The following is a 12,270-nucleotide window of genomic DNA, read 5'->3' as shown; positions in this document are numbered from 1 at the left end:
TTTGTGCCCCAAGGAGGCTGCTTCCCAATGTGTTTATTCATTTTTACCTTGTAGGAACAGAGTGGCTGCAGAGAGCTGTTCTGGTGATGCAAAAGGGAGCGCAGGGGGAAACCCTAAGCAGCTTTCAGCATGAAAGGTGGGAGGCTACAGGGCAAAGCTCATGAAAACAGTGTCATAGGACTGAGCAAATCCTGCTAGAAACTGTGTGTGGGGAACCCGGTCTCTCTTCCTAGGAGAGTGAAGGTAACACAAGCGGACCCAGACGGATGCTCTTGCTGATGCTTGCATGCCGCAGCACGTACGAAGCCTGGAGGAGAGCCCGGGCAGTGGCTACTCATGCTTTGCCTCAGCTGGCAAACCTGGATTAGCTCCTGGAAGATGTAGCCCACCCCCATCTGTCGCCTGTATTGCAGGATGGGGGATATTGCTTCCTGCAGGCGCTGAGTCAGTCTTAGTGCCCGAGCATCCCAGACCTAGAGCCTGCCCTACGCTAGCCACGCTGCTTTGCCACCGAGCCAGCTGCCACCTCCGTGGCTAGCCACCTCTGCTGCTAGCCACCTCTGCGGCTGGCCACCTTTGCTGCTAGCCACCCGTGGCTGACAACGGGCCACAGGCTGCACCTCCGCTGCACATTCCCTAAGGTCGGGGCCTGGCGTGGGCTCGCTCGCAGGGTGGGCAGCACCAGCCTCAGCCCGGTCCCGCTGCGAGAGGCTGGGCTGTGCCCACGGCCGGGCACATGCCCACCGGGGCTGAGCTGAGACTGGTGCCTGTCTGGAAGCTGGCTGTGTGGCTGAAACCGCAGCAAGCACAGCTATAGCACTGATTTCTCTGGCTGCTTTGTCCTGAGGGGTAATTAGTAAGTGGGGCGATCAAGATGGAGGTTTTGCACACATCCCTCTCTGCCCGCCCCCCCCCCCCCCCCCCCGCTGTTCTTTGCGGCTGAAATCTTTAATTTCCTCATTCCAGCCCTAACAATATAACTATTATCACAGCCACCTGACTCTCCAGGCTTGTGTTCCCACCCCTTTCATCATCTCTCCTGCCTGTCCCTGGAACTCGGAGGCAGATGCAGCCACCTCAGACCAGTTTTTCTCAGCCACTGCTGCATGGCGGCCAGCGGTGGTGACAGCTCGGCCACGGCCGCCCCAGCGGCGCAGTGCCCATGCAGCTCGGCCAGACACTGCTGCCCACCTGGCACTTCACTGGGGCTGGCGTTAGGCAGCCCAGTTCATGTTTGCCCCCATTTTGACGCTCCTGGTGCAATTCTCTGGGTGTCCCTGCTCAGTTGGTCCACCTCGGTGGTTTCATGTTGCTTCTCTGGTGATGGTGATCACCCTTTCCTGGGGTATCAGCCCAGAGCTGTGCACTCCAAAAGGGAATCCACAGGGAATTAAGCCCTTAAGAAGATAAATTAATCTATAAATCCCATTTCTTTCACGGGTAAGCCCAGATTTCATAGCCAAACGGCTTGAGGGAACACTTCCCACCACGCCCTTCCCAAAAAGCAGAGCAGAAGGCATCCCTCCCCTTTCCCATCTCCTTTTTAATTGTTCAGACATGTTCAATCCATTCCTCAGCTTGAGAGGTTCTTTGTCTTCCCTCCCAAGATCTCAGGCTAGCAGTGGTGTGAAGCTCTGGAACAGTCCCATGAGGCAAAGGACCTACTTTTTTTTCAAGATGTAGCTTGAGAAATTCAAGTTGAGGATTAGGTGATAGAAGTTTTTTGGCATTGTCTGGGTTTTTATGATGAATGTGAGGTTTGTCCCCCGCAGGGCCTGGAATGCCTGTATTTTTTTTTTTTTTTCTTTTCTCCTTTCTTTTAAGCAGAAGACGTTGGCCAACAAAACATGAATCTTAGTCAAGCCACGTGACTGCTTCTGATGATACCGAGAAGAGTGAGATTTCTTCATTATAGTCACTGTCCCGTTCTGCCACCTCTTCTTTTAACTCTGTATCAAGACTGCAGCTGTTTCAGATGCATCTCACGTACCAAGAAGTTTGTACTTCTGGGTAAATTTTGGGGTCAGGACAGGGTTTTCCTCAAGTAAGACACATGGGGTTTCTGGGTTGTTTTTTAAAGAAATAAACTTCTGTAGGTTGAAGAATAGTCCCCTTCCCAGAGCCTAGGGCCTTTTGTCTTCCAAATCCCCTGCCAGTAAAGGATCCCAAAGAATTTGCAGCATAGAGGCTGCGTATGTTTATCAGCGGAGGCAATTGATCTTTCATACTGACTTAAGATGTTGATGGTATTTCATGGGAGGGCAGGTCAGTGAGACTGGTTTAGGTATGTACAACAGTATAAAAGAACAGAAAATCAGCAATTCATAAATAAATCAATGCTAAACAAACCCATGACTTCAGAAGCATTTGAAAAAAAAGGAAAATGGTAAAATAGTACCATTGAAAACAGGAGACGGAGCTGGATGGAAAGAACAGTAATGAATGAACTCAGAAAGAGAGGAAACTGCTCTCCTTCCGCACAAACCTCGGTGGGCTGTGGTGGGAAGGCCTGCATCGCCTAGTCACTGAAATAGGTGCTGGCAAGTGATTCAGCTCCCAGAAGATGACTCATGCCGCACAGTTTGCAGCACAGGAGGCTGAAGTTAGTCCACAGCCTCTTAAAGTGATGATGTATTGCCTTTCCTGCCCTTCCTGTGCTGCACCGTGTTATCGTTGCCCAACCTATGGGACCTCCCCGTGGCTGTCCACCAGCATTGCCCAGTGCTGCCCTGCTTCCCTGGCGGTTGTTGCTTTGACCCACCACGTGTCAATGCTACTGTCCCATACAATCCTGTGCCCCTGCTCTTCACTGCCATCCCTAACCCCTCCTGCCACCTCTTGTAATGCCACATCACCACGCCAGCTGTGCCTGTTGGGGCAACGCTGCAGTTCCCTCTTCTCACTCCTCCTCTCAATGTGATGTCCCAAGGCTCAGGGTCATCATCCTGCTTTCCCACCTGCTGTCTTCAGCACTGCTGACACCCTGTCCTCTACCTCTTCTTGGTTTTGAGCCACTTTCCATTCTGCTTTGGCAGCCTTTGTTGTCTTGACCTGTTGCCCAGCATCAATGGCCTATACCAACGCCTACCACAGCTGTGTTATTCTCCCTGTCCAAAAGTGACACCCCTTTTATATTTTCATCTTTATCACCTGAGTTTACCCTCTGTCACCCTCTGCCATCCTTCCTAACCAGGCATGCTCATGAAAAGTGGGGTGGACACCTTTCCTGTGGGATACAGAAGCCATTGTTCAGTGGGATAAGGGCAGTCACAAAAAGCATCTATCAACAAAAGCTGAAGTTCCCTGCAGCGGGAAAAGTAGAGAAGGATATAAACTTTTGCATATTGTGTGTAGAAAGACTGTAAGTCAGGTCAAACAAAGCTCTGAGGAACGACTAGCAAAAGGAATCCAAACTCACATTAGATCTTTCTGGAAACATGTCAGGAACCTGGCAGTGGTTCTGAAGGACGATCTGTGGGGGGGCTGTGTGAGGACCCCACGGGGGAGGTAAGGCCACTGCAGACATCTCTGCACCTGTGTGAAGTGCTGAGTGGCAAGACCAAGGTGCAGAACCTATTCTTCAGCGGGGTGGGGTGCGCCAGCTGGAGCAGCGGTGGAAAAGGCTGATCACACTGACAAAGCAAACAGTAGCAGCTTGCTGGGAGCAGTGGCTTTTGTCCAAGAGTCTTAAAGGAACTGAAGGAAAAAATAGCTGAGCTGCTCCAAGCAGTGTGTAACCCGCGCTTACCACCGCCGTGGTACCTGAGGAGGGGGAAGTGATGAACGTGATGCCAGTTTGTAAAGACTCTGCATGGGCTCAAGGGGGGAGTAGACAGCTTAATGGAAAATAAACCTGCACAGGGTGACTAACCCACAGAAACCACATCCCGTCAGGAAGCCCCTGACCTGGAAGTGTTTGAAGGCGGGAGGAGTATTAATGAGAAGTTGGACACGTTTGCCTTGTTCATCCTGAGCTCTCCCTGAGAAGGGGAGAGGAGGAGGCTGGTGGAGGAGAAGCCAGGGGGAAATCAAATGCTTGTGGTGAGGAATGAGTGAAGAGGGGGAGAGGATAAGGTAAAAACATAACCCAGAAACTTACGAGGGGTCACAGAGCACAGCATCTGCAGCAGTACCCACTGCTTCCTGAAGGCATCTGAGGGTACCAGGTGGTGGGTGATGCCCTGTGATCCTCTGCATAGAGTAGCTGCACGAGGGAATAGAAACAGGCTGTGCAATCACCAGGAAGACCCCTGCAGTCAAACATCCTCCTCCCAGAGCTGCAGGGGGACACTTTGGTCAGGGGAAGGTGCTGCAAGAGGTTCTGGGACTTGTGTGGGCTTCAGACGAAGATTGCATGAATAAAAAGACGAGAGGTAAGTACAGCTGGAATCTACGAGGGTCTGGAGGAACTAGAGGGTGGCCTGACTTTGGCACACCATGACGCTTATATCCCCAGCAGGCTGTGAGACCCATCCTGTCAAGTGCCAGCCTGAGGGAGGTGTGTGTCGTGCCACCTCCCGAGGATCCGCAGGCGCTTGGATGAGAGTGCCTGGAGCATCGGAGCCAGCTGGGACCTGCAGAGTGGCTGGCTCCTGCTGTAGGACCTACCAGGTGTTGTGGTCCAGGCACTTTGGCCCAGCTGGTGGCGAGGGGCCAGCAGCAGTGACAGAGGGCTGTGTCTGTGCCAGCACCAGACATTGCATCTACCTGGGGATGTAGGTGGGGATGGGCTTCATTCCTCTGCTGCCTCTCCTCACCAGGAACTGCTGGCAAGTCCTGCTGCTCCTGGAGGCTGGAATCAGTCCTCTCCGCTCCAGATGGGCTTTTTGAGCAGCTCAGTTAATTTTTCATTCGGAGAGGGCATCTGCCATTTTTCAGCATCTGCTCATCACTCATTGAAGGAGACGCATGGGAGCCACCCATTCTGTGTGCTGGGAGAAGCTGAATTTTCAGCTGCCCAGGGAGAATGAGTGTGTTTTGGTACTGGGCAGGAGCTGGACTGGCTTAGTGTGACACATTGTGCTCTGGAGGGGAGTGTGCATCCCATGCTTTGTCGGGGACAGAAGTTAGGGGTGGCTGTAATAGAGCTGGAGGCTTTGGGAACAGAAAAGCCCCATCCTTTTCCCTTTTCTCTTTCTTCTTTATCTCTTCCCTTTTTCTTTTTTTTTCTCCTTTCCCTTTTCTTCTTTCTCCTTTCTGTTTGGTTGGTTTTGGTTTGGTTTGGTTTTTTTCTTTTTGAGAGGGAGAGAATGCAGAATGTTACAGGAGCTTCACTACCCGCTGTAGCTTAGCATTGCTCATGTCAGTGAAGTCCAGAGGAAGAACAGGTCAGAGGGAGCGATCAGTGCAGAAGATTGCTGTTACCGAGACAAGCAGACGTGCAGCACTAGTGAAGACGTGGCTTTGCTCAGCATTTCATACCCTGTTAACAGCGAGCAGCCCGGGGGCAGCGTTCCTGCCAGCACTGCTAGGGAGCAAAAGCAGTCATTGTATAGCTGAGATGACACTCCCTACGAAAAGAGGTATCCAGCTGTTGGGAAGAGCTTCCTGAGGTCGGTGGGCTTCCAAGAAGCTGCAGCCACGTGGGAGTCACTGTTCTGTGTGTACACCTGGAGCACCTGCTGCTTGCTGTGCCCATCCAGCAGGGCTGTGATGGCAAACTCTTGAGACGGAGCTCGCTGCTTCAGGCTTCTGTTCTGGAGGAAGTGTATGGCCAGAGAGCACAATGCTGGCCTTGACGCTTTATCCTGGCCCACCCCTGCCAAGTGGGTCGCCGTGATTCCCTGCAGTTCATTGACCAAGACGGGGGAGATGTGGGAGGGTTCGGTATTACGTCTGTGGGCAGTGTGGAAATTTCTGTCGCATGCTTGGCTTGAGCAGTTTACTGTCTGTCACTGCCCGGCGGGCTAAGGGAGGGGGCTTTTAGCTGTGAATGGTCCCTGTGCATTGGCACTTCACAAGGAGTCCGCAAGAGGCTGAGGGTGGCAGGTGGGATCTGAAGCTTCTCAGCCTGAGCGGATGGTACCAAGGTGGGAACAAGCTTTATAAAGGACCACGTCCCCTGCTGCGGGGAGCTGCATCGCTGTATGCTGCCAGGCACAGGAGAAGGACCTTTCCTGGTCTGGTCTGTGATGAACTTGGCAATTAGATACAAGGGTGAGCACAGCTCTCAGGACTTCTGACATTTTCAGAGATGTCATTCTCAAATGTTTCAAGAGTGCCACCTCTACGGTTTAAAAAGCAATCTGTGCTAAGCCTGTCCGCACCGTGGTGGCTTGCAACGGGGCCACTAACACTGAATTCCAATGGCCTGTAGGCAGCAGCTGCACGGCTGGAGAGGGCTTCACTCAGCCCACACTGACCTTCAGGGTCGATCGAGAGTAGCCTTTCATCACTGTCTGCCACCTTCCAGAGAAGGGCTTTGGCTGAGCGAGGTGCCTGCGCGGGAGGAGCAAGTCCACAGCTGCTTTGGAAGTGCTGCAGAATGTGCAGTTATGGTACCCTGTGAGGCTGAAGCCAACACGGTTTATCTAAATACTTTACTTTGAGTTAATGCACGTTCTCTTTGAGGCACCTATCAGCCGAGCTTCAGCTATGTTCGCAGAGTGCATCTAAGCCAATGCAGCCGGACTGCTGGATCTATTTTTTCAGCTTAAATTGAATGTGCAGAGGCATAATCCAACAAGGGGAACCTGTGTGGGAAAGATAGTCTTGAGCTTGGCTTTGTTTGCCAAATGGCTGCTCTCAGTGCCACCTCAGAGGTCTTGGCTCGCCCACATTCACGATGCAATGCGGCCCCAGCCCCCAGGTAACCTTCTGTTGGCTGAAGGGCAGAGAACTTAACCTTTCATCTTGATAAAATAACCTTGCATCTTGATAAAACCCGTTTTGAATGTTATCTCTTATATCAACTGCTTCTCCTAAAGGACTCGTTTAAACCATTAATATTTATTTCTGTGGACATAGCATACCTATAGCGGGCTGGTCTGCCTAGCAGCTGATCGGGTAATGACCAGATTCCTGCTTCTCAATTCACGTGGCCAGGCACCGATGCCATGTGGCACTTGGCCACGGCACATTTGACCTTGGAAGGCAGCATGGCTGTCTCCCGGGGGCGCAGAACATGTAATATTATTTATCCGCGTCTTTCTAATGCAATCAAGTTTATCTTTGATGACCTTTTAGCCTCTTTGTAATAAGTGTCTTATGTTTAAAATCTAAGGAACATTGTTGCTAAACACAGTCACTTTGTTTATCAGTATTACCTTTTCTGCTTTAGGATGTATGTTTTACTCATTTTTGTGGTTTAAATTCACCTCGAGACCTTCAGGGATGCAGTAATCGGGGACACCTGTAGCAGCTCTAGTGGGGAGCATCGGAGAGCAGGCAATCAAACAGAATGAAGTGCCACGGTATATTTCTCCTTACAAGGAACGCGGCCACCCCTGGTGTGTTTCTTCCATCTCTCTGTTATTTTTCTTTCCTTTATGTCGGTTTATGGGCCAAAAAGGCAGACAAACCACCAGCTCTCACTTTGGGTGTTACACAGGCCTTGGAGTGTCACCCAGGGTCTCTTTCGACTGATGCCACTAACCTTCCTTTTAATTTATTATTAAAGAACAGCTTGAAAAAAATAGCCTGGCCTTTACTTGAAGACCTTGAGAGACAGTCTACCACTTTCACTGACAGATGGCTAGGACAACCATCCTGCTGGTGAGTGTGTTACGCCTTATTTGATCCTGAATGTGCCTATATATGACCTGCAGCTGCTGACTCTCACCGTGCCTTTCTGCACAGGTTACGGTGCTCCCCATACTCTGTATTTTCTGGGGTGTGACTGAGAGGTACCTGGCCAGTAATGCCTCGGGGTGCCCCTGTAAGGTGTTTTTCTGACCTTCTGAATTGGTCCCGGCATTTTGCTCTGGACCACCTCCAAGCTTTCAAGAAAATACCCCCCCGGTGTGGGTGCCTGCGCTGCTGATGGGCATTGCAGCTTCAGGCTTTGCTGGACTTCCAGCTCAGAGCTGGCAATCACAGGTGACAGTGACTTCTCCAGTGGTGGCCAGTGAAGTTCCTGCTCTCGGCAGCTTGTCCTGGCTGCCCAGGAGGCAGCTGTCACAGACCAATCGTTCCCGGGGGTGCCTGAAGCCAGCAGGCAGTACCGAAACCTTCCGTGAGTCCTGCTCTGCAGCACCAACCTCCTCCTGCCCTGGCACCCAGGGTCCCTTGGAGCTCCTGTGCCTGGGTCCCAGCTGGTTCCCCCGTGTGGGGCTGAGCCCACCCGTCCAGCGGCCGTGGGGTCACACCGTAGGCTCGGCTGCCCGGCTCGCTGCGGGACGTGCGCGGGCAGGAGCGGCCCCTGGGACTGACTATTGACCCGTAACGCCTCAGAAATGAAGAGGAAATGGTACAAGCCCGAAGTGCCTCCACCGGCAGCTGCGCCCTGCCCCTGGTCACTCTTCGGTGTTCCCACAGGTCGGGCAACCTGGTGGGGCTTGGGAGCCAGCAGCCCTGCAGCGGCGGTGGCCCTGCCTGAGGAGGCTCCGTGGCCTTGGCCAGCGCCTTGTCCTGTCCGGGCGCATCCAGCTGGCCGGGGCTGATGCTGGCCTGAGGGGCTCCCTCCGCTTCAGCCACTGGTCTCGCCCTCTGCAAGTTTTGCCGACAGCATTTCTTACAGCTGTATCTCCTGATGCCTCTATTGAACAGCACGGCTCTGGCAGAGGCCCACACTTTCAGCAGTGATCGCTGCTTCTTGTTGGAGAAGGAACGTTTGCCATTTGTCTGTCTTCTAGTAATTAATCCATATAATGTGAATGATGATGTATACACACATGACTATTTTTCCTTCAGAATTTACAGATTTCTTGGTTTGCTAAATCTCCACCTGTGCTTTTATCAGCTGAATGTATTATTTCGTCAAAGAATGAGGTCAGGTTTGTTTCTCACAACATTTTTTTCTTTTGAAACATACTAAATAATTAACATTGTTTTCGTTGTTGACACTTTTGTTTGCTAACTTGTAAAAACTTCACACTCTCTTACCTTACTGATTATTCCTACGGAGCCATCCAACAGTCACCGGTGTCTCTCACCTTCTCTCTGTGAACACCGGCACAAGGTGCTCTTCCCTGGTCTTGGGAATTCTCTCGGATGCCAGGATGTCTAAACACCTAACTCCATCAGGCCAGGTGCCTCCTCAGCCAAATCTTTTATCATTCTGAGATGAAAATTTTCTTGGCTACTGATCTGAAAATACTTACGCTTAAGAGATGCTGTTAAAACCCTCCTTAGTCCACAAACAGATTAGGAATTTGTTTGCCATCCTCACATAGTATGAATACACAATTCTGTTTCTTTCTGTATACAACTGTCTTCTCTGTATCAAAAAGCCTCCATCAAAGTTCTTCTCTGTCAAGAGTTTTACCTCTATCCACCCAGGAGGAGACTAGGCCATTGCCACCATTTCTTGGGTTTCAAGGTATTTTGAAAAAACTCCTTCAAAGGGCTGCCAGCACTTGCAGCAATCCAGTTTTTCCAGACAGATTATTTTGAATGCTCCTTATCACCTTGTATGCTTCATAAACTCTCAGTTTTATTGTATGCCATATACCTCCTTTACATCCACGCCTGCCTTCTGCTCCCCACCCCCGTTGGTTATATACATGATTTTTAGTTGTTGCTTTCAAACTCCCTGTTAGGCAGGAAAAGCCTTTAATCGGTGTCTTTTTTCACAACTACAGAGCCACAGATGATCTCCATCTTGTAAACTCGCAGCAGTGAAATTTCCACTAAAAATTTTATTGTAGCTTTCTCCTGGAGAGCCATATTTTTCTGATTTGTGGTCAGTTTAACCCACGACTTTCTTTGTTTGAGGTTCCACCATTTTGAGGTATCACTTTTGCCTACATATTCGCCCAACTTCACAGTTAAAACACATATGTACATAAAGATCTTACATACACACCTGCCTCAGAGGCATTAACCAAATGTACCTGTATACATCTACAGATACATACATGTGTAAATGTAGTATTCCTACTTACAACACGTCCACCTACAGACATCTATCTGTATACGCTCATACATGTCTAATACAAGCACTCTTCTATACACATTTAGTTTTCCCTGAAACGGGAGAAGAGGCATTTCTGAAAACGTGTGCTGTTGCCTGTAGTGCAGCATCCCAGCAAAGAGCTGGGGCCATTGCTGCCCTGCCAAGACGCAGCTGTCCTTCCCCGTGCACCCACCTCTGAACGGTCACCCAGCCCCCTGGACAGCCCTGCACCCCCCCCACTGACCTTTTCTCTGTTGGCATTTGGGGAGGGCTGACTCTCCTGAGCAGGGTGGCAAGAGGTGGGAGACTGCAGGTGGGTAGCACAAGGGTTTCTTCTGTTCTGAAGCCCTGAGAAGTCGCTCAGGCTTTGGTTTAGCTGAAAAGGAGAGAGGGGGGAAAAAAAAGAAGGTGCAGAAAGACCAAGGAGGTGCAAAACATCATCTCCTGCTGCCTTCCTCCAGAAATGACCCTCCAAGTCATCTGCTCCCCACCGCTCCATCCGGGATGCTGGGACATCCTGACCCCCATCACTCCTGAGCAGGGGTGCTGGACAGATGGTGATGCTCCTGGCTGCATCTCACCACAGGCAAGGTGGCTCCGCTCTTCCCTACCTGCTCTTCTCCTGAGCCCAGTGAAGAGCACAACGATGGAAATGATGGCAGCAACGCAACCCCCTGCCAGTCTTGACCCCGTGTGCTCTGCAGGGGAAGAGGAGGGTGGGTGATGTTAGGCTGGCCGGGGCAGCTGTGTGAATTGTGACAGTAAAACCAGCCCCCCCAGCAACCCGCTGCCTGTCGGCCACAAAATGGGACACGACATGTGCACTGAAGTCACGCAGACCCAGGGCCAGTTATACTGGCTGGACGGATGTGTTGTAACTTGTTACACTGCAGTATCGCTGGCGTTTCTCTGCTGGGTCAGGAGGAGATGCAGGAGCCGTCTCCCATCAGCAAAGACAGTGAGGACCCTGGGGAAGGATTTTGGGCTGTAGTTCTCGAGAAGCATCGGTCTCCAGCAGAACATCAAGCCCAGGTGGGTGTCCAGCTCCTGGGGGCATGGCTGTTTTCTTGTGCCTGCCCAGTGGGGTCCAGCCCATGTCATACAAGCTGTTGCTCCACTTTCAGTCATAAAATCTCTTTTCCCCTGAAGGAAATGAGATACTTGCTCTCCAAAAGCTTCAGGGAGTGAAAGAAGAGCTGAGGAAGTGGAAGGGGAAGGGAAGGGGAAGATGGAGAGGATGGATGTGAGAGGACACCAGAAGGAAAGCGTGGACAAGCAGGCAGATGTGGTGTGACTCAGAGGTTCTGGTCCCCATGGAGGGGAGGGGAGGAGGGAGGAGGTCTGGGCAGGATGAGGAACTCGCCCCTCTGCCCCTGGCACCTACCTGGTGCCATAAGGTGGGCGCTCACAGAGATGGGCTCTTTGTGAAAGACTTGGAGGTTGAAGCTGGTTTGTTGTTGTTGTTGTTGTTTTCCCTGCAAAACCTTCTTCAACTGCAGAGCAGCCGGTGGCTCTGCTGTGGCATGAGCTGCCACCACCAGCTGCCAGGTCAGCCGTGGCTTCGTGGGAAAAACATCACAGGGGAAAAAACAAGCAGTGAGTGTGGAAAGGGACGAGCTTGGATGGTATTTTAATTACTCTGTTTTTCCCTGTTTTTCAGATACACGGAGAGAAAATGGCTCCTTCTCTGCCAGTCTGTTCCTGTCTTCACAGCCCTGCTAGCCGTGCAGTAGCCCAGCTCGCCCTCACATGCAGGCGCACTTGCAGGGAACCAGGAGAGCCCCCGGCCACGGTTCTTCCAGTACAACCTCTGGCACCCAGCCCGAGGCACCCCTTGTGCTGGCCAGGCACAGGTCCTTGATGCAGAGCTACCCCTTGCATCCCAATCCCATCCTCACTCACCACTTCAGTCCTGGGAAAAGCCTCACAAAGAATGTTAATTCTTCCTTCTGAACTATGCCCGGAGCTGTCAGACGTGGCCAGCCACTCTGGCCAGTGCTCCCGCTGCTTCACCAGGGTCGTATCGCACACCTACCAGCACACCCTGCGTGTCCCTGCATCCCCCTTCAGTCCGGGATGCACTTATCCCTGCTCCCCCTGCCCTACCTGTTATTTCCACGCTCTTGGAGGGGCCCACATCTTCCCGCCAGCTGGCGAAGCAGAGCACGAGCATGTGTGCAACTGGTGCCCCCAGGCAAAAGCAGCAGTATGTCTGC

Source organism: Falco rusticolus, chromosome 5 (assembly GCF_015220075.1).
Source record: "Falco rusticolus isolate bFalRus1 chromosome 5, bFalRus1.pri, whole genome shotgun sequence".
NCBI classification, from domain to species: domain Eukaryota; kingdom Metazoa; phylum Chordata; class Aves; order Falconiformes; family Falconidae; genus Falco; species Falco rusticolus.
This window is presented reverse-complemented; position numbering follows the sequence as displayed.